Below are 23810 nucleotides of genomic sequence, written 5' to 3' on the forward strand. Positions count from 1 at the left end.
AGCAGTGAGTATGTTTTTGATTTACTAGTGCTTCAGGCCCTGCAGAGCTGCTGGGCCTACTGTTGGCCATTCTGTGAACCCTGACCCTTGGCCTTACCCACTCTGATGATCTGTGGCCAGACAAGAGCAGAATAAGTATCTGACTTATAATCTTGCTACTTAAAAGACCATTTGATGCCTTTGACTTTTTTTTGTTCATTTTTTGTTTCTAATTATGCTTAAATATGTATTTTGTTACTGCCAGAAGTTAATGCTGCCTGTTCTACTGCTGTTTCTCATATCCTAGAACTCGTTAAAAAAAAATCAATTAAAAACAGCTGCCAGTAAAATGCTGCTGCACTGACTTTATATTACAGTGGTATCTTTTCATAACTAGTTCACCACGAGAAAAAGTCGCTATGTTCAAATTGCCATTCAAAGTATAACCAGTCAATTTTACATATGTTAAAATGTTTTTGATAGATCAATCATGTTATAAGGAATTTTGGTTTTGATGACAGCAGTGATGAAGGATGCATTTGTTTTCAGTCAGGATAACAACCGTGGGATTAAGCCAGGGGACTCCCATAGGCCGAGTCACTGAACGGAGATCTAACACCTATTTTTACAACTGTCAGCTTCAGATTAGTGCAGCTGACATACAGCATACGGGCGTTGATGGAATTTGTGCTAAAGCTGGCAACCCAAGTGTGCTGCTCTTGCCACCGCCTGGTCATGGATACTCCCACCTGGGCAGAGCGCAATCCTGGGCTGAGGCAGCTACCCGGAGAAACCACCTCGCCAACCCAACTCAGTCAGCCACTGGAGGTGTGCATGACTGCCCACAACACTTTCTCACTTGCAGCTTTAAGAAACAGCAGGAAAAAAATCAAGCATGGAAACTATTGGATTTCATAGCATGGTGGCACTGAGAGGACCTTCACTTCAGAACCAAACAAGTCCTCATTCATACCAGCTACTAAAATCACATTCTTTAGTTTCACATGCTATAGATTCAATGCCTTGGCGAGGAACGTGGGACGTCCCTGATCTTTTGTTGAGAACAAATTAGGCAGGCTAATTTCCCTCTAGTGAAGCATTGCCTCATGTCTCATCCAAGAAAATGTTCAGTTTATTGTTATAAATGGATTCTTAATTTTTTCCAGAAAAGAAAATCTCCCTCTACATCTGATGAGCTCAAACAAGCCTGAATGGTAATTGAGCTTCGGGACAGGGAGGGAAACTCTAGTGGGGTGTAACATGAGAAACTGCACAAAGCACAACTGAAAGGAATTACAAATGATACCACAGAAATTATGTGCTGGAGATATACTATGTCTTACCCACAGTAAATGCACCACCCTCCAGTCAGATTGTATTCCTTCAGTCTGCCTGGTGCATCCTGCAGATAAGGATAACAGTGTGCAAACCTCACTGCAGCTCACTCTGTTAAAGGGGTAAAGTGAGACTGATAGGCTGGCACAGACAATGTGTAATTATTGTATAAACTGGAAAATATGCACATTGTAACTTGTTGCAAAGACACAGTAAAAAGACTGAGAGAGACCGGTTTGTGCAGAGCAACAAAGGAATGGGCAGAAGGTTAGTCAGCAGCATCCCTTCATTTTGGCTACTGGCACTCCAGGGCAATCTTGGAAAAATATTTTTCTCCAGTCTAGCCAGACGTCAGCAGAAGGCTGGACTAACTCAACATGACATCTACTTCTAATGCAAAAAAGCAAAAAAGGCCCACCCTTAACACACAAACGTAAAGATCTCTCTCTCAGACAAACACACACACACACACACACACACACACACACACACACACACACACACACACACACACACACGACGTCTGAAGACCACGAGAGCAAGCCCACTGTTCACTGAATCACTGGGGACTCTGCAGGAACACAGAGGTGAGGGGGCTACAGACCTTCCCTTCTCTGTTACGTCCCAGAGGAGCCCTGAGCTACTTCCATTTCACAAACAACCTAAGGACTGTAGAGAAGGATGCGGGAAGCGGTGGAGCTGTGGAGAGGGCCAGCTCACAAAACAGAGAAACAGATATAAGTCTGAACCTAGAACGAGACCAGGTTTATATCTGAGCGAGTGACCCCTGACGAGAGAAAGGGAGAAAAGCTGTTGGAATCACTGAAAATGGAGATGTCATGTTGAATAGTGGTTTAGCAGTTGCTGTCCAATAATGGCGAATTTACACAACAAAGTTAACAAACTCATGTATCCTCTGGGCTTCAGTTGAACTCAGAACAGTGTTTCTGACATACAAGGCTGGAAAAGATACCTGTGTGTATCTGCATTACCACTGTAACATACAACTTCGCTTTCAACACATCCAGCATTTATGATTGCTTGTCATTGGAAAAACACCATGCATTTATTCACTCACAGCTGCATTTATGAGTGTTTTGTCTACTTAACAAAACAATAAATGAATAAAAGATAGATGTGCATTTAAAGTCTGTTCTTCAGTGAACTATTCTTTAAAGTTCTGAAATCTCTGTGGTGCAATAATGGAACAGCCAGTGCCTATAGCACAGTCTCAAAGGGCTCAGGAGATACAAGGGGGTTATGTGATATCCAATCAGAGCAGAGCCATAACACACATGCTTGAAGAGAAAGATGAGAAGCAGCTGCTTACTGCTGGCTACTAACTGGGCCTCAGTTCACCCTGGCAAAAACCACTCACAGCTCCATAAATGAGCAAACACACAGGACCAAATGCCCACATCATGAAAGGCCGATATATAGTCGTCGACCTTCACAGACATGGTCTTCTAATTCTAAAGCAACTTCAAGAAGTCAGCTTTCTGTCACCTCCAGTTTTCTGTGTATTAATTTGTATGTCAGTGCAGTGAATCACATCGCACAGCTGTTGCCTCTGACATATCTTTATGATTTTATTATGACATGATGATGAAAGCATTAATTAGATTTGGTGCAGCGTCTCAGTGCAGCCTCACAGGAATTGCTGTTAGCCTTGTTAAAAATGAAGAAGAGATTTAGCTATTTTTATTTTGTGTGTGTGCGTTTTCTACTGTGAAAAGCTAATTATATGAGAACAACAGATAAGGCTGAACCCCACGCATTTTTAGATTTGTCTGCATTAGTACAAAGCAACAAATAAAAACGCAGCACAGGCAGTATTTAAGATAATCCATAGTCCTCCCTTACAAATAATTTAATTCCAGAAAACTGAGGATTTCAAACTCTGGGACATCTTGGTGATGTGAAACCACCACCCATCCATTTTCTAAACCTGACTGTTTCTGATCTGGGTTGCCTGCAGCTGGAGGTCAATAGTCAGACTAACCCTGAATCTTGCCTTTTGTTCTCTGACATCTTCTGAATGCATTAATACAATAACGATATCTGAAGTTCAATATTACACTGCAGAAGACTGGGTGAAGATAGCAGATGATTAGCATATAACAAACTCCAGAATTGGTCTATTGGGTCTTTTTTGCTTCAGCTTTGTCTCACATTGTGTCTGTCTTGTCTCTGTCACAGGGTCAATTTAACCCTGCAGCCCTCATTCCTCCACAGGAGACATCCAATGATGTTGAAAAAACTGAGTTGGCTTGTGTTTCCAACAGCTGTGATTTGCAAGATTGTCACTCTTTCTCTATTACTTCCTCTTCTTTCCCTCTTGTTGTATCTCCTTCTCTTTATCCCTATATTATCCCATTCAGTATGTAACTTATCTATGTTACCTCAAGCCACGAGTGAATGGAGAAAGAGGCTTGCTCACTTTTGCTATGACTCATTTTAACTGGCTTTATTTAGACACCTCTCATTTCCTTCTCTTGGTCTAGTAAGAGCAGACATCCTGCATCCCATAATCCCACGACGCAAGCCCTCCATTGACCTTCAGGAGGGGACGCACTGCAGCACTGACCGTGTGCCCAGTGCTTGGGGCAGGAGTGGTGAGATTGCATGCTCTTAGACCGCTTTTCATCTGTTTAGACAGACAGTTAGCATTACATTTTATCCCAGGTCTTACTCCTTAAAGTTGAGCGGATATGATTTGTTTTATGTGTGGGAGATAGCTGAAGGCTGTCTTGTCCTCCTGTGACCTGTTGTGCTGCTATCATCTGTCCACAGGCTCAAGACAATTTGAGTTGAAAAGCATGGAACCTGTTAGCCGCTGTAGGTAAATATGGCTCCACTATGTGATGACTTTGGGAGGAATTCACAAAAAAGGAAATTCGGTCTACTCTCTTGAAGGAATACATATGGTGCGTATAATCTGGCAACAATCACTTACATTGCATGCACACGGCACCTCTTTTCCCTGTTTGCATTAGAGTTTATGCAATCTGCTGCTCATTTTCCACATCAAACCCAAACACACTGTGGTGACAGTCTCATGAAACATGAAAGTGGAACCAATTAAAACCAATCTGTTGTGTATGAATGAAATCAGCACATGTAACTGCAATCCCATTGTTATTTTAAGAGTAATGAGCAGGCAGCAAGTTTAAAAAGAGAAAATGCATTTCATTTAATGCTCAGTGTTCATCTTAAAATAAATAAGGGGAATTTTGAATTGATTTCCTAATTTTCCTGTTCGTCCAAACAGCAATTATGCACAAATGAAGTTTAATCTGGTATTTTCCATTTTAAAAGAACATTATGCCTCTGCGTTTACACTCCCTTTCACATTTCATTGCGGCACATGACAGTGGCTGATGGATTGGGCTTTTGGTGGCTGAAACTGCTCACGGGGAGATTGCTACCAGATGAAAAGGTCTTAGAGTGCAAACTGGGCGGTTTTGAATAAAGCTATAACTCTGCACTCTCCCAGGAGTGTTATCAAGGACTACACTAAATAAAGAACACCGGTGTGATGTGGACTGATATAAAACTTAATTAGCTCCAAATGGTACGATAATGAGATTTTTTCAATTAAAACAAAAAAACAAAAACACTGAATATTTGGATATTTGCCTAAAGTAAAATATTTTGTAGTATTAGAGGTATTTTGAGATTAACTAGTTTCAAAGACAATTGAAAATTGAACTCTAAGCTTTGCAAAAACTGCTTTCGTCTTTTGGCTGGTTGTTGGGTGATTAAGTTTGAGAGGAAATGGAAAAGCTTGTAGCTGGATGAAAATCCATTGTAACCTCACTGGGAGCCCAAACCTCACTTGTGGGTTTGGGCTCCCAGTAGGATCACCTGTGGTAGAAACTTATTCTTGTGAGCTATCTTGGCTATAAAACATTTACCTAATTACAAATATCTTTCTGACTTGGCAAAAAGGCAGACATCGAGCTGGAGAAGCAAACTGAAGTGTAATCTGCTTGTGAAACCAGCTTTTGGGCATTCATTCTAATGTGGTTTCTTAGGTGGAGAAGGAATTCTCTGTTTTATTACGCAACACGACTTCTTTGTAAACAAAACAAACTGGTGTTTTATATTATATATATTATATGACCCACCACAATTTTCATCATTTTAGCCATGTTCAAAAGGGGTTATTCTGTAATTGAAATATATCCTTTGTACAGCCATTTAAGAGAAAAACTGACTCACAAACTTTAGCAAAAATTTTGTTGTAAGCGAGAACTTTAAAACACTTGAGAAGAAAAACCTGGCCCTATAAACCTGCCCCTTCAAAAACGGAATGAGTGAGCTGTGAGCTGGAGTGAGCTGGAGAAACAGTTGCAATGAAATCAGTCTGTAATCTTGCAGGTCTTTGGTAACAAAAGGAAGACTCAACTTACAAATTCCTGATATAGAATAACTAACCAGTGTAACCATTCAGCAAATTTTAAACTTCTGTGGCTTTGAAAAATATAGGTTTCACTTCTTGGCCAGCTAATTACAGTATACTGTATGTACTTGCCTTACGAGGGGAAGATGCAAAAAGGAAAAAAACACAACAATAAAATACGCCATCTTTTTGTTCACATTTTATGTAGACTATCTGGCTGTAAAGTGACAAATCAAAACACTTCCTAAGACACAACTAATGCAATCCAGATGTTCTTTTTTTTTCAATTGAGGGAAAAATATGTGTACAGTCCCCTTAATCCGCTTAATATGTAAAATTTCAAACAGTTATGAAAATATTTTTCCTCTGAATATCCTCCAGATGAGAGAGCATGTTGAGCTGTCTAGTTCTCTTCCCTTCTTTGTCTGTCAATATTTCCCAGATGACAGCGTAGACTTCCTGACAGATCAGACTCAGTTGTTTTCATATGCAGACAACGACTCTCCAAAGCAGAAACCTGCAGAAATCAGGCAATCCCCTGCCTCCTCAGACATCTGAAAACCTGTACAAGCCAGAAGTCTTTTGCAAGTTATATTCATTTTGGATTCTGGATTTTAATTTGATTTTCCAAACTGAACATTGAAGAAATACACTTGATAATTTAATTGATCAAAGTGTCTCCTACATTCTCGTCTTCAGCAGCCATCCCATTGGAAAGCACAGGAGGACAGGAAGTGATGGTAAACCTGTGGAATTTTACTCCCAGGTCAGTGACCTCCTGCCAGGTTCATGTCTGCTCCGTTGGCTCCCAACTTGCTGTGATTGATGTGACCTACACTACAACATGCAGTCATATTGCCTGGGCAGTTCAAATGTCAGGCTTCTGACTCAGTAGCAACCAGCTCCCACACTGAGTAAGTAACTTTGCTAAACCAACAGAACCATCCCAGCAGTCACACACATAGACAAAAAAAAACCCAGCAGGTCTGAAGTGACACCTGGCTGGGATCTCGTCCCTGCTCCTCCTCTGAGGCATGAGAGGTTACTGCGTCGACCACAAAGGGGAGCAGCACTTTGCTGCTTTTCAAAGTCTTAGATGCCTGGCCCCCCCACGACCAGACAAAAGCGAGAGAGTCGGCCTGGCGCTGGAGCCTTGGCAGTCAGAAAGATCTGTGGTGTGGCCCCTCCTTTTTTCACTGGGCTGGGATAAGCCAGGGAGTGTGGCGCCTCTGAGGTTAGTGGGCTGCCTCATCGAGACACCAGCTCCATCATGAGCCTATTTTTATTCCATTTTTCGCTTTCTCTTTTTTTTCCTCTCCCCTACTCAGTCCTCTTGCTCTTTTTTTTTAAAATCTCCACTTTTGCCTTCTCTGTCTATCTCTTTACCCGCTGTGTACTTCTTCCATGGTGCTGAGATGTGTTTCAGCCTGTATGCATGACAGAGGAAAATGAAACAACCTACACGATTCGGTTTCTGGTTTGGATCCCAATATTCACTTGCTTTTTCCCCTTTTCTTTCTTGCTGTATTTACTTTGCGCAGACACTTGCCAAGATGGCTGGAGCTCCCTGTCACTGGTTTGGCAGTATCCACACAGTGTATATATTCAAAGTGCTTCAACCTTTATGCACAAAAGCTATTTATCTGTATCTACAACAGAGGCATTGTAAACCAAAAAGACTATGTTTGTCTGCATCAAACTTTGATTTAATCTTAACATGTAACCTCTTACACAGAGTTGCACTGAAACACATAATTAACATGCAAGTTGCTATCTTCCTCACACTGGGCCAAGAATAAGCAAGAAAAGCAAGCCCTGAGAAAGATTGAACAGTCTTTGTTGGTATTCTAATGCCCTAAATGTCAGGATTGTACTCTCGAGGGAAAGGATCACTGTATTTAACCAGCTAATCTAACATGTTGAGTCAATTCACGTACAATGTGGTTATGCTGGCAAGTCAGAAGGGGGTCCTCAGCTCTCAGGAAAAGAGTTTACCATCATAAAGCAGCTGTCCCACATCAACAGTCCCTACAGACAGAGACAGTGCCGTGTTTGTGCCATAAGCCATTCTATACAAGCACATAGTGGCAACTCCTCCGGCATTTTTTAACAGCCTGGCAACAGCAAGCTCACAGAGTGAAAAGGGTCTAGACTGGTCTTCTAAAGAGACCCTCGCTTCACATTAGCACTCAGGGTTAAAAGAAACATTGCAACAAGGATACTGATGTACTTGTAAATAAAACCTTAATTAGGACTGGTTACCAGATCTCTAGATTGGAACAAACAGCAACTACAGTAAGTTCTGTAAGTGGTATGAGGGTGAATAATGGGAGCGTGACCACAAATATCCCAAACACCACTAAAGGTCTGGAACTATTAATATTTCTTAAGCACTTGAGGGAAAGCTTTTTTAATAAAAGGCAAAAGCAGAGGCAGAAGGACCTTGGCAAGAGATAAAGGAATTATTTGATTTATTTAGAACCAATCTGCTTTTCTCTTAGCATCACCCATCACTCTGCTAACAGCCATAGCTAAATGAGCTCTGTATCTCAAAAAAAGACTTTCACACAAAGTATTCTATGAGCTGTCCTGGTTAAGTTGAATTCATTTGAATAATTTACTTTGGAGAATAGCATGAATATGGGGAAATGGTTGATCCATCAATCTAGTCTGACACTGAGCTTTAGAAAAAAAAAAACTGTTTCCCCTCTGTTCTTTGTTTTTGTATATCCAATGGAGCTAAGGAATAGAAAACAAAAAGGTAGAGAGTTATATAATAAAGTCTTCTTTGGTGAGCCTGGAAAGGATCTGAAAACCCTGAATTAGCTTGGTGCTGTATGAGCAAGCAATTTCCTCTCTGTCATCCACAGAGCACACCACTGCCACGGTGTTCATTTCCACTGGCTTCCTTCACTGCCCACATCTGAAGATTCCCATGATTAAGCAGGGATTGGAAACTAACCTACTGTCCAGTGTGAACACAGTTATGTGAGCATATCATGCCACTCTTTCCAGTCAGAGCTCTCTGACGTCACACCGTTAATCTCTTTCACCATACCACCCAAGCCTAGGGGAGACCACACCAAATCCTGCGCTCGCCCCTTTGAGCAGAGGAGTGAGTACCACTGGGATCGCTTTAATGAGGCTTATTACATACTGTAAACCAGTAATGAACTTCACAGAAGGCAAAACACTGAGAGCTGCACCAGTAAAGGAGAGGTCGTATCGAGACTACCACAGCTGTTTGCCAGTTAGGACAGCTCATGAAAGAAAAACTCTCCCCTCACAAAATCACAGAAAGTTATGACTCATAAGCAACAAATCTCTCGGAGAGAAGAAAGGCTATGTGCCCCCTAGGATACATGAGTTTCTTAACAAATATCAAGGCTTAATTCAGAACACCCTTTCTAGGTCTTAAAGGATCAGTGTTTACAAGTCACATGTATATCACAGCAATATTTGCAAAATGTGACCCCACATTTTGTGCAAACAATCTTGCTGTTACTTACAAGTTTCTATGTTTTTTTTCTCTTCTTCCAGGCCACCATTGTTTTCCATTATTACATTCCATGAGCACACGTTGTCGTCCATCATGCCGGCATGAATTTTTGTCGTTTTGCCTTAACACGGTACAAACTTTTCACATAAATCTGTACTCAGCTTGTTACCATGTGTTAACATGTGACTTTAACAAAATAAATTCTGATTTGATGTTTGCTGTGGTGGATTACACAACTCAAGCAAGTTTCAAGTGTCTGCTTGATTGATTTTCATGCCATACATAAATGAATGGGGGGAGAAAAGAGGCTGCATGGAATACGAAAAATACATCCAAATTCTGAAACTGTATATTTGAAAACCGTCAGCACAAATTTAAACTATATATGATTTGTAGTCAAGGGACAAAAGTTTAAGAGCTATTCAGCAAAATGCGTAGAACCGTTTCTGAAATATTAATTCACTCTAAGGAAAAGACTGAACCACTTCAACATTGTTTGCAATAAATCAGCTGAGTTTTTAAAAGTGCCGATTTCAACAAAGCACTAGTGCTCTACATGGTTGAGCTGCTCTTACAGATGAGAGGTAGCTCTTTAGAAAATAACAAATGACCTAAGTGGTTAAAATGGTCTACAAAGGCCTGGAAGTTGCAAAGCCAACTCTGTAGCTGTTGCCACAGCTACACAAAAGATCCACTTGGACAGTTTTTGTGAGTACTTCTTCCCTCATATACTCATTCCCATAATCATGGCCTGTGACCTAAAGGACATCATTCTTCATTTCCCTTCAGGCAGAGCCCAAGCCAAACCAGGATGTGGACAGTGCAAAATCCTGCCTCCCCTCGATTGGCCCAGATCACCCAGAACTTACAAAACAGACACCAGAGCTGAGTGAGTTTTGCACTGGATGAATGGATATGATGATCCAGTAAAGCTCATTATGTGTGGATTCAGGATGTAATGTCACTCACAGTAACTTTTTAATTTGTAAAGGCTCAATTTCATCCCTATATCTTCACCGCTATCCACTCCAAACCAGTTAGTGCCGAGTGCAAGTGTCAGTAACACTTGCACAGGTGCAGACTCGTTCTGCCTGGTCCTTCTGTGTTACCGCTCGATAATGTAAGTTCCATCTTGCCATTAAAACCATTGCTTATCTTGCACTGCTGTTTCACGGCAGGGTTAAAATCATAAAATTTGCAGTAAAGATCAACTAAAAAGAGCCATCATTTTGTCCATAGCTATATCTAGTCTTACAGTATGCCTGTCTTATTTGCAAGCACAAACCAATCAAAGAAGAGGGTACCATCTATTTTGTGTGCATTATGCATTTACAGAGAAACACCAGCTGAACAAGCCTTGTATCTATCAGTTGCCATGGTTACACCTATCCCACAGTTTACCCCCCCTCCACCGAATTACCTTTCACAGATTTCTTCATACAAAAAGTGGTGTGACGGGCTATCACCAAGGGATCCGTTTGGGAAGAAGCCTCATTCATTTGTTCATTTACTCGCTAACACTTACAAAGCCTGTCTGTCCCTACTGGCCACTGGGAGACACAGCAAAATCTACAGGTGTCACACTGGACACACAGCAACATCTACACACGTCACACTGAATTAAGGCTGTTTAGTTGCTTTCTCTCTACAATACTGCTGAAATGTGTGGGATGCCTCATGTCAACATAACCTAATTTCCTTCAGTAAGCTCCCATCTTTAAGTACTTGTCCTGACATATAATTAGAAGGCCAGTTTTATGACTTCAGCTCAATCACAAGCACACACACTGAAGAATTAGGTCAATTAAGACATGGATTGCTTTCAGATCCCACTGGTCCCCGGGTATGGATCTGCCGTGATTGTAGCATCGCGTCTCGTATGTCCAAGCCAAAAATCTTTACAGCTTGTGTGCTTTGGCCTCATCTTGATGCACCGTTCTCCTACTGCACAAACACCGGCCAAATCCTGCAGCTTTGTCCCACCTTCCCAGACTGGGAAAAAGAACATACTGGCATGCAAACTGCTTCATAGTTTATCTCTCTCATCCCCTTACAAAACAGTTTTTTGTTTTTTTTTTAGTGTATCACAGATACTATTTCGCTTTTTTTTTCAGTTCAACTTATCCTCTAAAGAAGGTCTACTATCATTTTTTAAAATACATCTATACTAAGAGAGGGGAAAAAATCTGTTAAGCTGTTAAGAAACTTTGCACATTGCTTCACCAAATACCCAAGCAATAAAAACCAGACCCAGCACCAGAATTCAGTTTTGACAAATAGGGTGAAACTAGTGTCTCTACTAGTAAGAAAACCAAGCTCCTCTGTTATGCAACCACATGTCGTAAATTAGACTCACAAAATGAGAGTATTATAACTTTAACTATTTCACCAAAATTTAGATTTCAGACAGACTCATCCTCTTTACTCAGACAGATTCCCAACAGTCCAATGAAATGTCTCCTTGAGTGTTTATATTGTTGTCCACGGTGCCCACATAGGCTTTGTCTGGTCTGAGATAACAGATTTGTGTTTGTTTCTTCACATGGCCAAATTATTGGAGATAAAAGCCGCATGTTAGCAGCAGTCGGGCAGCTCCAGGCAACAGGGGGATGTAGGTGTGGGATAAGTCTGTTTCTGGAGGGAAGTGTTTTTTAGACTGATAGCTCTTCTCTCCCAAGTGGAAAAAGAAGGGCAAATCGAATCTAATCATGCTGGCACTTCATTAGGATGCCCCTGAACTGTTATCAGAACCCAGGGGAGCTGGAGGCTTGAGAGTGAATGGAAGGTCTAGGCAGTGAGACAAAAAGCAGGAACAAAGATGTCTTGGCAGAGCTGGAGTTTTGGAGAGAGGAGGCCCTGTGACCCCCCCGCCCCCCCAATGTCTGTCCTTCATGACAGATGCAGAGGCCCAGCCACTGACAATATGCAAGGCTGGGTGGGGTAGGGGGTGGGTGGGTGTGTGGTGGCTGTATGTATGTGTGTGCGAAGGGGGGGCAACATGTTGAATAAACATAGTCAGTCCCCTGCTACCCCCTGATTCCCCCCTCCAAAAACTCAGAAAACCTCAGCTGATATACAATATAGATTCATCTGATAGTTCAGTTTATACTCTGTGTTTATACACCAGGATAAATGTACCTTCTCTAGCCAAGAGATCATGATGTTCCCATCTCCAAACAAACATCCTCGGACCCTGCTACATGTTCCCCAGACCTCTAGGATGTGTTGATAATGTCGTGTGATAGCTGAGACTGTGAGTCTGTCCAAAAAGAAACAGTGATGAACTCTGGACAAAGGACAGCTAACTCTTAGAAATCCAGTACCTTGAAAGAAAAAAAAAAAAAAAAGTCTATGAACTGTGCTTGTACGAGTTCACCTCTCCACGAATCGGTTAGGGACTGCCGTCGCACGTGAAAACTGGCACTTAGGGATGATGATTTGCCCATGAAATCGATGGGGTTTCTTGTTTATGCCACTCTGTTCCCTCCCTCATTTCCCGATATTGCCATGGTAACAAACCACCACTTGAGCTTCATCTACACGCCACTTTTGCACGCACACTGCATGAGGTAAATCGCCTCCTTTTCCCTCTCAGCATCTGCTTTCTTTCTCACTCTTCCTCCTTCTGCGCTCCCCATTTGTTTCAATAATTTTCCACTTTCTTCAGTTAGTCTCTTCAAAAGAGTGCGAAGTAATGCCTTGTACTGTCCTTTCTTTCATCTCAGGCTTCCATTCAGCTTCTTCACATTACTTTTTTCCCTGACTCTTTCTTCTAATCTCAAAATTTTAGATCTCAAAACTCAAACTTTATGTGTAATGAATAGCTGTAGGACACGCTACAAAGTGTCTCTGTCTATTTTTCTTTCATGTAGAAATAACTTTCTGCAGAGCATGTCTTGGCCCAGTCCCACAACAGCAATGGTGCCCTTCCCCCAACTCCTCAGCAAAAACATTCCCCATACTTCTATGTGTATGTGAGTTAGCGTGATGAATAAAGAGCGGAAGCAACAGGGCATAGGGCGACTTCACACTTAAACAGCCTGTTTACAAGTCATTTACAGAACTGCAGGGGGGAGAGAGGCTCGGAACAGTCTCCTAAAGAAAGCTCTCTGTTCAGAAATATAAAAGCAAGAGTAGACTGAGGCTGGCAAAAACTTCAACAGACTCTACTTTCTGAAATGTGGTTTCTTAAAGGACAAAATATTGCTCTTGTAGGAAGGTTACACGAGCAGAAGACTTATGTGCCGGTTCATTCCATACTGAGGAGGACAATTTTTCAAAGGTGACTCCATGGTAATGAGAGAGTAAAAGCTGCATATATACCACTAAGCCTGTTAGATTGTAGAATTAGTATGCTTGAGGTTAAAAAAAAAAAACATGCAAAGGAGGGCCCATGAATAAAAAATGGTGCAGCAGCAGCGATGACAGGAATGGTGACAGGGGAAGAGCGCTGACTGAAACTGGCTGAGATTCAAAGCCAGAAAAGAAGTCTGATTATTTTCTCATCTTTGCCTGCACGGTCATGGTGTACTCAGTACATTACTGTTCTCTAGAAAAGAATTGTGACAGCACTTTAAACTTCTCAAACTAAAGCTTATACACCCAAATTACACATAGTATAAATTAAGTGCTTTGTGTTTCCACATGGGCTTATTATGTTTTAAGTCACATTTTAATTTCTTTCAGACAAACTGATGAGTGACATTTCTAATTCAGCAAAGAGATCCACTGTGAACATTACAGGATGATCACAGCGCTGAGCGTCAGATTTTAGGGAAGTACCGGAACCATAATGCACAATTTGAAAATCCTACACGTACTGTAGCAGCTTTTAAATAAAACCATAACCATGAAATGAGCATTTCTGTGTGGGAGTATTACCTATTCTGCAACACAAAAGTAAGAGACTGTGCATCGTCACTGTCTTATCAAACATTCTGTTTGCTTCGGAGACCACACAACTATTGGAAACAGCCCAGGAGACTTCTCAGGCGTTGTCAAAATCAACTTTAAACATCACTCAGAGGCTTCCCCTGGGTTCCAAACGGTATTTATTTTTAATCAAAGCTTTTGTTAGACTAGTGATGATGAAACTGCCTGCGTCCTGTATTCAAATCACTGGCCGAACTGTCAGGCAACTATGATCAACAAGACACTAGGCCAGCAGGCTTGTGACTGAAAGCGTGATTGAAAGTTCGCGTTCCTGATGGACTGGGAATGTGTGACTTGAGTAATTCACTCCTCCTCCCTCAATAACTAATTACCCTTGAGCAAAACCTGCTCTGTGACCAGCACTGGAAGACTGTGGTTGCACTAGAAAGCTATGAATGGGACACAAAACAATCAAAAAGCTATATTACCCTGAATTACTAAAGAGTTAAAAAGACAAACTGTTGAGTTCAAGGCAGATCTTTGAATAGGCCAGTGTTATTCCAGCATGCCGTGACTTCACATACAAAAGGTAAATTGCTACATTAATCACCATATCCGCTGTCTGGGCTAATCAGGGCCTGTAAGCAATAAGTTGTTGATAGTAAAAATTGGCAGCAGGTGGCTCTTTAGTTCTCTCCAGGCACCAAACCAAAGATCTGCACAGGTCTGCAAATCAAGATCATTCACATCTGCACGTCCTCGGAGTCTTGTTCAGTGAGATTACATGTTGAGTATCACCGCCCACCACATGAGAGTAAGGTTGTACTCAAGCCACTCAATGATTATGACGCAAAAAGTAAACCTCTGAATATTATGTTACCGGAGCAGCACTAAGAGAACAGGTGATTGAAAAAGTCCCTTGGTTGTTAAGAAGGGCAGAAGGATCGAGTGCAACGGATGTTCAAAGAGCAGATGATACAGTACTCTGTAGCACATGACAGGGATGCAACTGGGATTTGAGGCTTTTGTAGTCGCATCAGGGATCTGATGAAATATATCATGCACCATTTCCAGGGATCCTCTATAAAGACACAGCCAGGTTTGACTTGAGACAGCTCCTGAAACCAGATGTCTGGATGCTTTCTGCCCTGGCAATGATGCATTGGCTTGTTGAAAGCATCAACAACTTGTTTCTCCATTATCCCGACTCCTGCACTGACCGGCTTCTTGCCTGCATCGATTTGAGCGGTGAGATGACTTTGCTGAGGCCGCCGTAGACAATGTGCACTTTTTCTGGGCACTTAACCATGAAGCATTTTTTCATACATCCTCTGAGGGTGATCAGCCTCGCCTGAAAGGCTGAAAGAGAGCCTCTGTACAGTGTGCACAGGCCATTCAAAGTAAAAACACAGAAATGTAAGGTTAGTGTTTTTCAGTTCACATTCCAAGGTGCTGAAACTCAATACGGTTGTGCCCTGACTGGATCAGATTGGCTGCGTGTTCAGCCTTAAACCTACGCTCTAACGGAAAGGTGGTGCAGAGCACTGATGTGAATTGATTTCAGTTTGGTCATGAGCAGCCAAAATCATATCTGCTCCATAAATTTCCCCGCTCCTGAGAATCCTGTGTTGATACTTTGGATCCCACAAGATGCATTTGTGAGGCAATCTGGGAGGAACCCAGGGCACTGATTAGACAATTTCTTCCACCCTGAAACCCCGTCTACACTAAGACACGCAAATACACACGCCCCAGTCCCTGGCTTTTTCTTCACCCGCTCTGATACCACATCACACATCTTGAGTCCTGCACTCCTGCATACCAGCTCTGCCTAATTACAGCAGAGAGTCCCACTGCTCCCCCATGCTGCCTCTGGGCTCTTCACAGCACCAGGATATACACAACAATCTAAACAAAGATTTGGCCTTTCAACACGCTGGTTAAAAGAAGCAGCACACCACTCTCAACATAAACTCTGCAGCACCAGACCAAATTAGCCTTATTGATGAGGTACATAACCCTGTGGTAATTAGTTCCCCTGCTAAATCTTTAAATCTCCCTCCAGCACCGGGGGTGGGGGGGTGCGTCAGTGGTAAGCTAAGCAGTTGTCTCCCTATAGTGTGAGGGTGGACCACCGTGGAGCATCAGTGCACACAGACTGGGAGTCTGGTTGGAGCAGGCCTGGGTGCCACTCTGTCTGAAGCCAAGACAGACAACGTTGGCTAACCGCGATGTAAAAGTGGAGCATCTCTCCCCACAAACCTCCCGCGCCGTATGGTTTGCTGTTCTCTCCCTCGTCTTATCTTTTCCTCTGTCTTACAAGGCTTCAAAAAAAGTACTTACTCACTAGAATAGAGCCAGATATGAGCACCAGAAAATGCTTGACATTTTTGCTTGATAAATGACCACCATTAAACAATTACTAAAATTACTGTTGATGAATTTTCTGTTGATCAGCTAATTAATTTATCAACCTAATTTATCATTTCAGTGCAATTAGGGCTGGGCTAATACTTTTTGCGACATCTTCAGGGAATACACTACACTTATTTATAGCAGTAAATATTTTTTTACATGAAAAAAGTAATGCCTGAAAACAAGAGCTCTGGTTAAATGAAATGTATGCTAAAATTGCAAAAATAATTATTTAAACCTAAAAACTGTCTGATCAATTAAGAAGAAATTGTATAAGGGGAAATTCAAATCCCAGGAAACATTTTTCATAACAAGTTTCCTGGTCACATTTTTGTCAGTACCAAAAATGTACTGAGGTTCAATACCAAAACTTAAGCACTAATTTGTTCCACACAGGAGCTGAGAGCTTTCATAGCATCATTACTGTTAACAAGCATCTGAAAAACATCCTCTTCTAACAGCCTCAGTGTAGGTCCCACATTTTCCTGACCACACAGAGAGATAGCCTTGGATTTGGAATCTTTACCTCTGGCCTTGTTTGCATTTTGCATTTCTGTTTTACCAGCTCTTCCCTGAAACACGACCTCCTATCACCCATTTCTCACATAAGGATCTGAAGTATTGACCAAACCCATGTGCTCAGCTACTTCCACAGCCCGAATCAGACCTGCTTGTAAACCAATACAGATCTAATTGAGAGCAGAAATAGAATGATCTGACCACAAGGCCGGTAACTGAATGCACCGCTCTTTTCATTCGCTTGTTGGGCTCAGTAACATTCTTCTCGATCGTTATTTCAACTGGCAGTCAATGCAGCAGCAGGGCTGGAGCGAAAGGGGGGCTGAGGTTGCTGGCAGACGAAAGCGATGCATTCCTTGTAACAGTGAAGTTCTGGATATGGAGACGATTTGCTCAGTGGTTAAGATATTCTGGGGCTGTGTATATATAGCACATGCTTTTCTAGGAAGAGACACTTATGACATGAATGTAAAATACAACATGATGGCGACAGAGTATCTAACATTACAATACCTGCACTTCATCATCACACCAGAAAATGATCTGTTGCCCGTTTGTTTGGAATCTACTCTCCTGGTTACTGATTTTTGTTACCTGGCAAGTTGTCACTCAGCGTCTGCTTTCCAGTCTGGTGGCTCCTGATGGACAGCAGGGGACTGGATGGATGATTTAGCACAGATTTGCTTTGGAACAGAATGAATACCACGAGCAGATGATGCTTCCTGATGCCCAGCTTGTTTAGCAGCGCCAACTGCCTTGCACATGTGCAGGGGGACCACAGGCTGTGAGAACAGAAGGCCTGGCAGCCCTCGTCACAGCAAGCCTCTCGGGTCTATCCCCCTTTTCCCATTCAGTCGTCTCAGAGGAGCAGGAAGGCAAAGTGAATATTTGTCTCTGTTTATGAAGGTCAAGCAAAAGCGCTCCTCTTGAGCCTGAATACGACACTTTGACAATATGACTCTGAAGGCACATACACCTGTGGTCTGACTTCACTCTGTTGGTAATTTAAAACCATGTATTTCTTGTGTCATCAAATTGGATAAGCCTGGGCCTGGTCTGACAGGGACCCACAAGGAAGTGTGTTCACGTCACTCCAGGGAGACCTAAGCGTCCCCAGGCAGGCAGATGTGCTGCTCTCACCTGCTCCAATCCACATGTCACCACTCCGGACACAAGTGGGGAAGTGAAGAGGTGTAACTGGATCACATAGGGGACACAGAAGTGTGGGAAAGGGGACTGGGAAGAGATAAGAAGACTGGATGGACAAGGAAAGAGAGACAAACAGAGATAAAGAGACAGGAAGAGTGAGGGAGAACCCACCCCACAAAGTCAGAGGAGAGATGTTAGAGGAGGGATCAACAGCTGGAACCAGCTGCTGAATCGGAACTGTGTCACAGCTGCCAGAGGCTGACTGTCCCTCTGGAGACTCAACTATTTTCTCTCTCTCTCTCTCTCTCTCTCTCTCTCTCTCTCTCTCTCTCTCTCTCTCTCTCTCTCTCTCTCTCTCTCTCTCTCTTTTCACTACACTCACACTTTCATAGAAACTTGGAAGCAGTGATGAGAGGTCTGCCTCACCTGCAGCCGACAGTTGGGCAGACAGACAGCACTAATGAAATTTCTTGTCCCACGAGAGAGCTATATAAGCCCGTCTTCCTTCTTTGCCAGATGTGGGCAGGAAACCCCTCCAGCAGGCTTTTATCTCTCACAACTTTTGTTTCACAGCCAACACTCTGTATCACAGCCTGCACTGACCTTTGACAGTCACCATGGAGCCCTTTAAACACTGCTTGCTTCACCACTCAACACTCACATAGCTGAGAGCAACCAACAAAGGGTTCTTACTGCATGTTTTGCAAAATATCGCTGGTCGGTGGTTGCGCCTGTATGACACAGCAACATTTTTATTTACTATAGAAGTTTGAGCAGGTGATGGTTAAAGGACATATGTTGTATTTACCGTTTGGTATTTGAATAATAAATAAAAGAAACCTAGTAATATTCCAAAGTTATCAACTATCTGACTTAAAAATATGCTGCTGAAATGACTGCTCAGTTAATCACTTGTCCAATTATTTCAAACTTTCAATAATGAAAATCACTTTTAGTTGCAGCCCTAGAACAAATATAGCAGCAATACTTTCAGTCCATAAACGCAGTTTTCACTCAATTTTGTTTCACAGTTTGGTGTTAAAATACTCATAGCTCTGGTTTTCCTCTAATGAACACAATTTCCTCCCAGCTTCTGTATTAAACCATGTAACATTAAAAATTTCACCACAACTTTTTCCTCATCCTGTGCTGTTGTAAAGGGAGAGGCAGTGGATTTGCTGATGGACGTCTGAGCACAATAAAATGCGCTCAGCTGTCTAAAGCACGGCAACTTTGACCTGAACACCCACACGCTATCCAGATGTACATCAGTGTTTATGTTCGCTTCAGTGCCCCTGCTAGGCCCAGGAGTAAGTGGTCAAGGAAGTATTACATTTGCGAACACATTAAGTAGCACATCCAGTTTCCTGCAATTTTACCATTCCCTGAAAATACTGTTATACCGCAGAGCCACAGCGAAGCTTGGTAGTTAGCAGGAGGAAAAAGAAACAGAGGAGACCAAAAGCAGAGTCAGCTCGCCTCAAGCTAAACCAGTCTCACAGGGAGACAGGCCGGTCTGGTATTAAAGCAGACAAGTGAAAATTTCGTTTGACACAAACCAATCCCAGAAAAATGTCTGGTAAGAATTGATTACATGGTTTTTGTACCAAAATACCAATCTGAAACTGGCAATTTAACTCATCTCCATAGTTAGTTTTACTTATTTGCAAAAAGTTGAAGTCCCATCTGGATACTTTGGGAACACTGTGCTCGAGAAGTTAGCAAAGTTCATTACAGAAAGAAAAAGTGTCAGTATATTTAGAGAGAGTGACTGTGATTGAGCAGTCAGAAGTCCCTGTCAGTCACCAAATCATTGCATTTTACATGACTGTTTTGCAGAACTTCAAATTTTTATACACTACACTGAGAACTGCTGGGGAAACAAGGTTGAAAGAGTAGCAGCTAAAACACAGAGAGAAGAAACGGTCCTGTGAAGGAGCAGAGAGCTGCAACACATAAATGTTAAATTTTTTAAAATGGGGCCTCAGCAAGCTAACTTCAAATCCCACATGCCATGTTGCGAACTTTATCAATTTACTGTGAGAGGGTAACTTTTTAAAATTCTTAATTTTTTAATATGAAGGAATGAGTCTTCCACAGGGAACATAGCTGTGCATTCTTGCAAACACAAAATAATGAAGGCAGGGATTGTAAAAAGCAAGACATATTTCAACAATACAGGCTTTCCAAAGTCCACCGAGGAAGCTAGAACAAAAGCAACTGCTGCAATGTAACAATGAACACCTGACCTTTATCCTAAATCTACAGCAAAGAGCATTATGAACATTTCTGGACTGATGAAAATTATTACTTCACACAGAGGCAGTAGCCACATTTTTTCATCAGCTCATACAGGCTCAAGTACACTATGGCACAAGGTAATGGAATCAGTGTTATTAGCACCTGCCTGGCAGTTACCACTAGGTGGTCACTATAGTACAAAAAGACTGTGGAAACTGTGAGGCAAAAGAGTGAAAGAAACACATTCTTTCAATCATTCATACATTCTCTCCAGGGCAATTATGAGTATTCTTTTTTCCCTGTAGACTGGTTGCTTTTATGTTGGCAGGAATGGAGAAGTGATTCAGAGTGCCACTTCACTGAGGTACCTCTTTAAACTAGGCTGCCTTTAAAGGTTTCGGTGAAATAATAAATGTGTTTGAGTGGTGCTGTATGTTACACTGCTTTTAAAAAAAAAACAAAACAAAAAAACTCTAAACTAAATGCAGCAGGCTCATGGTTTTGCACACAAGAAACCCTAGCCAAAGCATAACAATCCTACACAATATCACTAGTGTTTTTTCAAGAGAGGTGATGTGTTTAGTCAAAAATTTGCCAAGACATCGCTGAGACAGGAAGCACTTTGGGCGGTAAAGGAACAGATAAATGCAACAGTTTGAGTTACCGCTGCAAGAAAGAAATGTTTGCTCCTTCGCTCGCTGCAATCAGTGTTCGTCTCATGTTGCTAAGGGGGCTGCAGCGATGACAAGCAGTCAATTCTGTCATGAACATGAGGGGGATGCAGGTTTAAAAATTAGGTCTGGCCTATCCTCACACCCAGCTAATGAGAAATGAAGTGAAATCAGATAAGAATTTGGGGAGGGACAGACCAATGGACAGACAAGGAAGCCCCCCTGCTCATGTCACCTCCGCCACTCATGCCAGCGCTTGTCAGGGCTCATTTCCCCCTCAGCTGCCTGGAGACCCCCTCTCGCCTTTCTACTGGAGCCAGAACGACCCCCCAAAACAGACAAAGGGACAATTCTTAGCAGAGACACACTCCAAACAGACCAAAAACCGCAACAATATGAGGTGTAAATTATTCCCCAATGTGAGATTCTGACATAACCAAATGGAAAGCCTCATTACTTCATAAGTGAAATAACACATAGGAGAATAAATGGCAAATAAGTCTCAAAGCCAAGACAGCCAGGCTTTGCTTTACTGAATCTGGAGATATTAAGGCTGGCTGATGTGCCTCATTATCCCTAATGACATCTTATATTACTCTTCTTCCTCCATGTCAGGAATCAAAAGCCCTTATGCTTAATGAGCAAATTAAATGACCTTGAAATGATGATTTTTTTTTAATCTTGTTCACATTCCTATTATTCTGGGAAGACTTCTCACACTTGTAATAAAACATACACCAGCAAAACAATGTAACAGTACCTCCTGAGATAATGCATGCCCACAGTGTAAAACAGAGATATAACATGGTGCAAAAGATGTAATTGACCACTACACAATCCAGAAAACTTGGATTGTGAAAAATTGGACGCAGTTTGAAAACTAGTAATGGGCAGTGGCTCATGAAACACATTCCACAATGCAGCTCATGCTTCTTAAAATGTTGTTTTTCATGTCTTATTTGATTTCCCCTCTCAAGGATGACCTATTTTCTTTGCAGTAGATCTTACATATTGAATTACAAGACTGATTGCTGTTAATAAGCTTAAGTCCTGACCCTAAACTTTTTACTTAGATTTTTCCTCCACATATCTAATTATGATGCCATTCATAAACCAAATGATGTATAGCAAAAAGTGACAAAATATTATAGGCACACAGCACTGTGGAGCCAGGCTACAACAGAATAATCATGAGCTGCTGTGCTGGTGACCTGCAGAGGAGAGAAAAAAAAAATCAAGCCACTTCAAAACGTTTTAATTAATGATCACAATACCCATAATGTAATGGTTTTTGGACAGCATTGTGTGTGGAAAAAGGGGACATTGGGAATTTCATCTACAGACGAAAAAAAGGAAGGCAGTCATCAGATGTCTTGCTGAGATGTTTGGACGTGGAGCTGGCACCCTGTGTAAGAGCAGTCTGTTCTCACATGGCCCGCCAAACACACGTCTACAGCATCCAGGCAGGCCCAAGAGAGGCCAGAGAGCAGAGGCTTTGAAGAACTGCTTCTTACTTGGACCCTGTGAGGCCACTGATCAAGCATGCCATACTCTCAGAGTTGTTTGAAAGAAGGTACTAACACTTTTGGAGGCAATGCAGAGAGGAAGACAAAAGTCTGACCATCTCGAGTTTGAAAGAAAACAAAATATGGGTTTCCAGATATTTTCACAGACCATGAACTTCAACCCACATTGGAAAGAGTGATCGTTAGCTTGACAGTTGTCCAAAACATACATTTTTTAATTATTCTTTGGTTCACTTTCCAAATTCCATAATCAGATTCAATACATCCCCCTTTCTCCTTATCCTTGTGGTACTTGTGATTTATAATTGAGGGACCTCCCACAAAAAGCCTTCGTAGCTTCTATTTCTGCATTCAAGCCAGGAGTCGCGGTAAGGCCTACGTCTCCCTTCACTCCTCCCTCTCCCAAGGCCAAATCCTGGGCCAAGATCCCGTCTGCTGGGCCCTCTGTTTGGACTGCACTCTGTATCCAACTCCTTGATCCATGCAATACTACTGCAGACACTTGTGAAACAGAATTTGTATAGACCTCTAAACTTGTAAAAAAAAAAAGGGGGGGGGGGGGGGGGGGGGGGGGATTAAAAAGCCTTCTGACTTGAGAAATTACTTGAATGACTTAAACAACTGATGAGCTGTCTTTTTGTAAGCGCTGTCCTTTTAATAAGATGGCCAAAAAACGACTTGAGAAAACAATGTTTTAATGAAAAAGGACTGCAGTCACTGGGGGTGCTGTAATTTGTCTGAGCTTTAATTCATCTTGTCGTCTATAGCCATTTTTTCTCACACTCAACTAGCCTAATTAAGGTGCCCTTTGAGAGTGAAGTGACATCTATTTCTTTGGATAAGGCCCTGAATTTGTCTCTGCCTGCGAATATGTGAAAAACCTCTTTGTGCCTAGGCTGACAGAGGACTTTACACTGCCTCTGTTACCCTGGAAACCTTTTGAGAGGTGAAGGGGAGGACAGCCAAAGAAGAGATCATCTTGGCCTAAAACCACAGGTAAATCCTCACTAAGGCAGTCCAATTTAAATAACTTTACCATTAAAAAAATAACTCTTCATAGCGGAATGAAAGGAATCAGCTAAGTCTGACATATTCCACTTCTATTTATCTAATAAATTTCGATTTGTTATGCTCTTCATAACTGCCCCTAAGTTGAGTTCAAACTCTTGCATGAGCTCAACGTTAAAATGTGGGAGTGT

At 42.0% G+C, this 23810-nt stretch overlaps 1 protein-coding gene across 1 annotated transcript in view; it reads right to left on the bottom strand.

The window, feature by feature from the left end:
- Positions 1 to 23810, bottom strand: part of LOC121187411 (protocadherin-16-like) — a 77243-nt gene that overhangs the window by 45817 nt on the left and 7616 nt on the right. The gene's annotated exons all lie outside the window — the stretch shown is intronic.

This window comes from Toxotes jaculatrix, chromosome 9 (assembly GCF_017976425.1).
Source record: "Toxotes jaculatrix isolate fToxJac2 chromosome 9, fToxJac2.pri, whole genome shotgun sequence".
Lineage (NCBI taxonomy): Eukaryota > Metazoa > Chordata > Actinopteri > Toxotidae > Toxotes > Toxotes jaculatrix.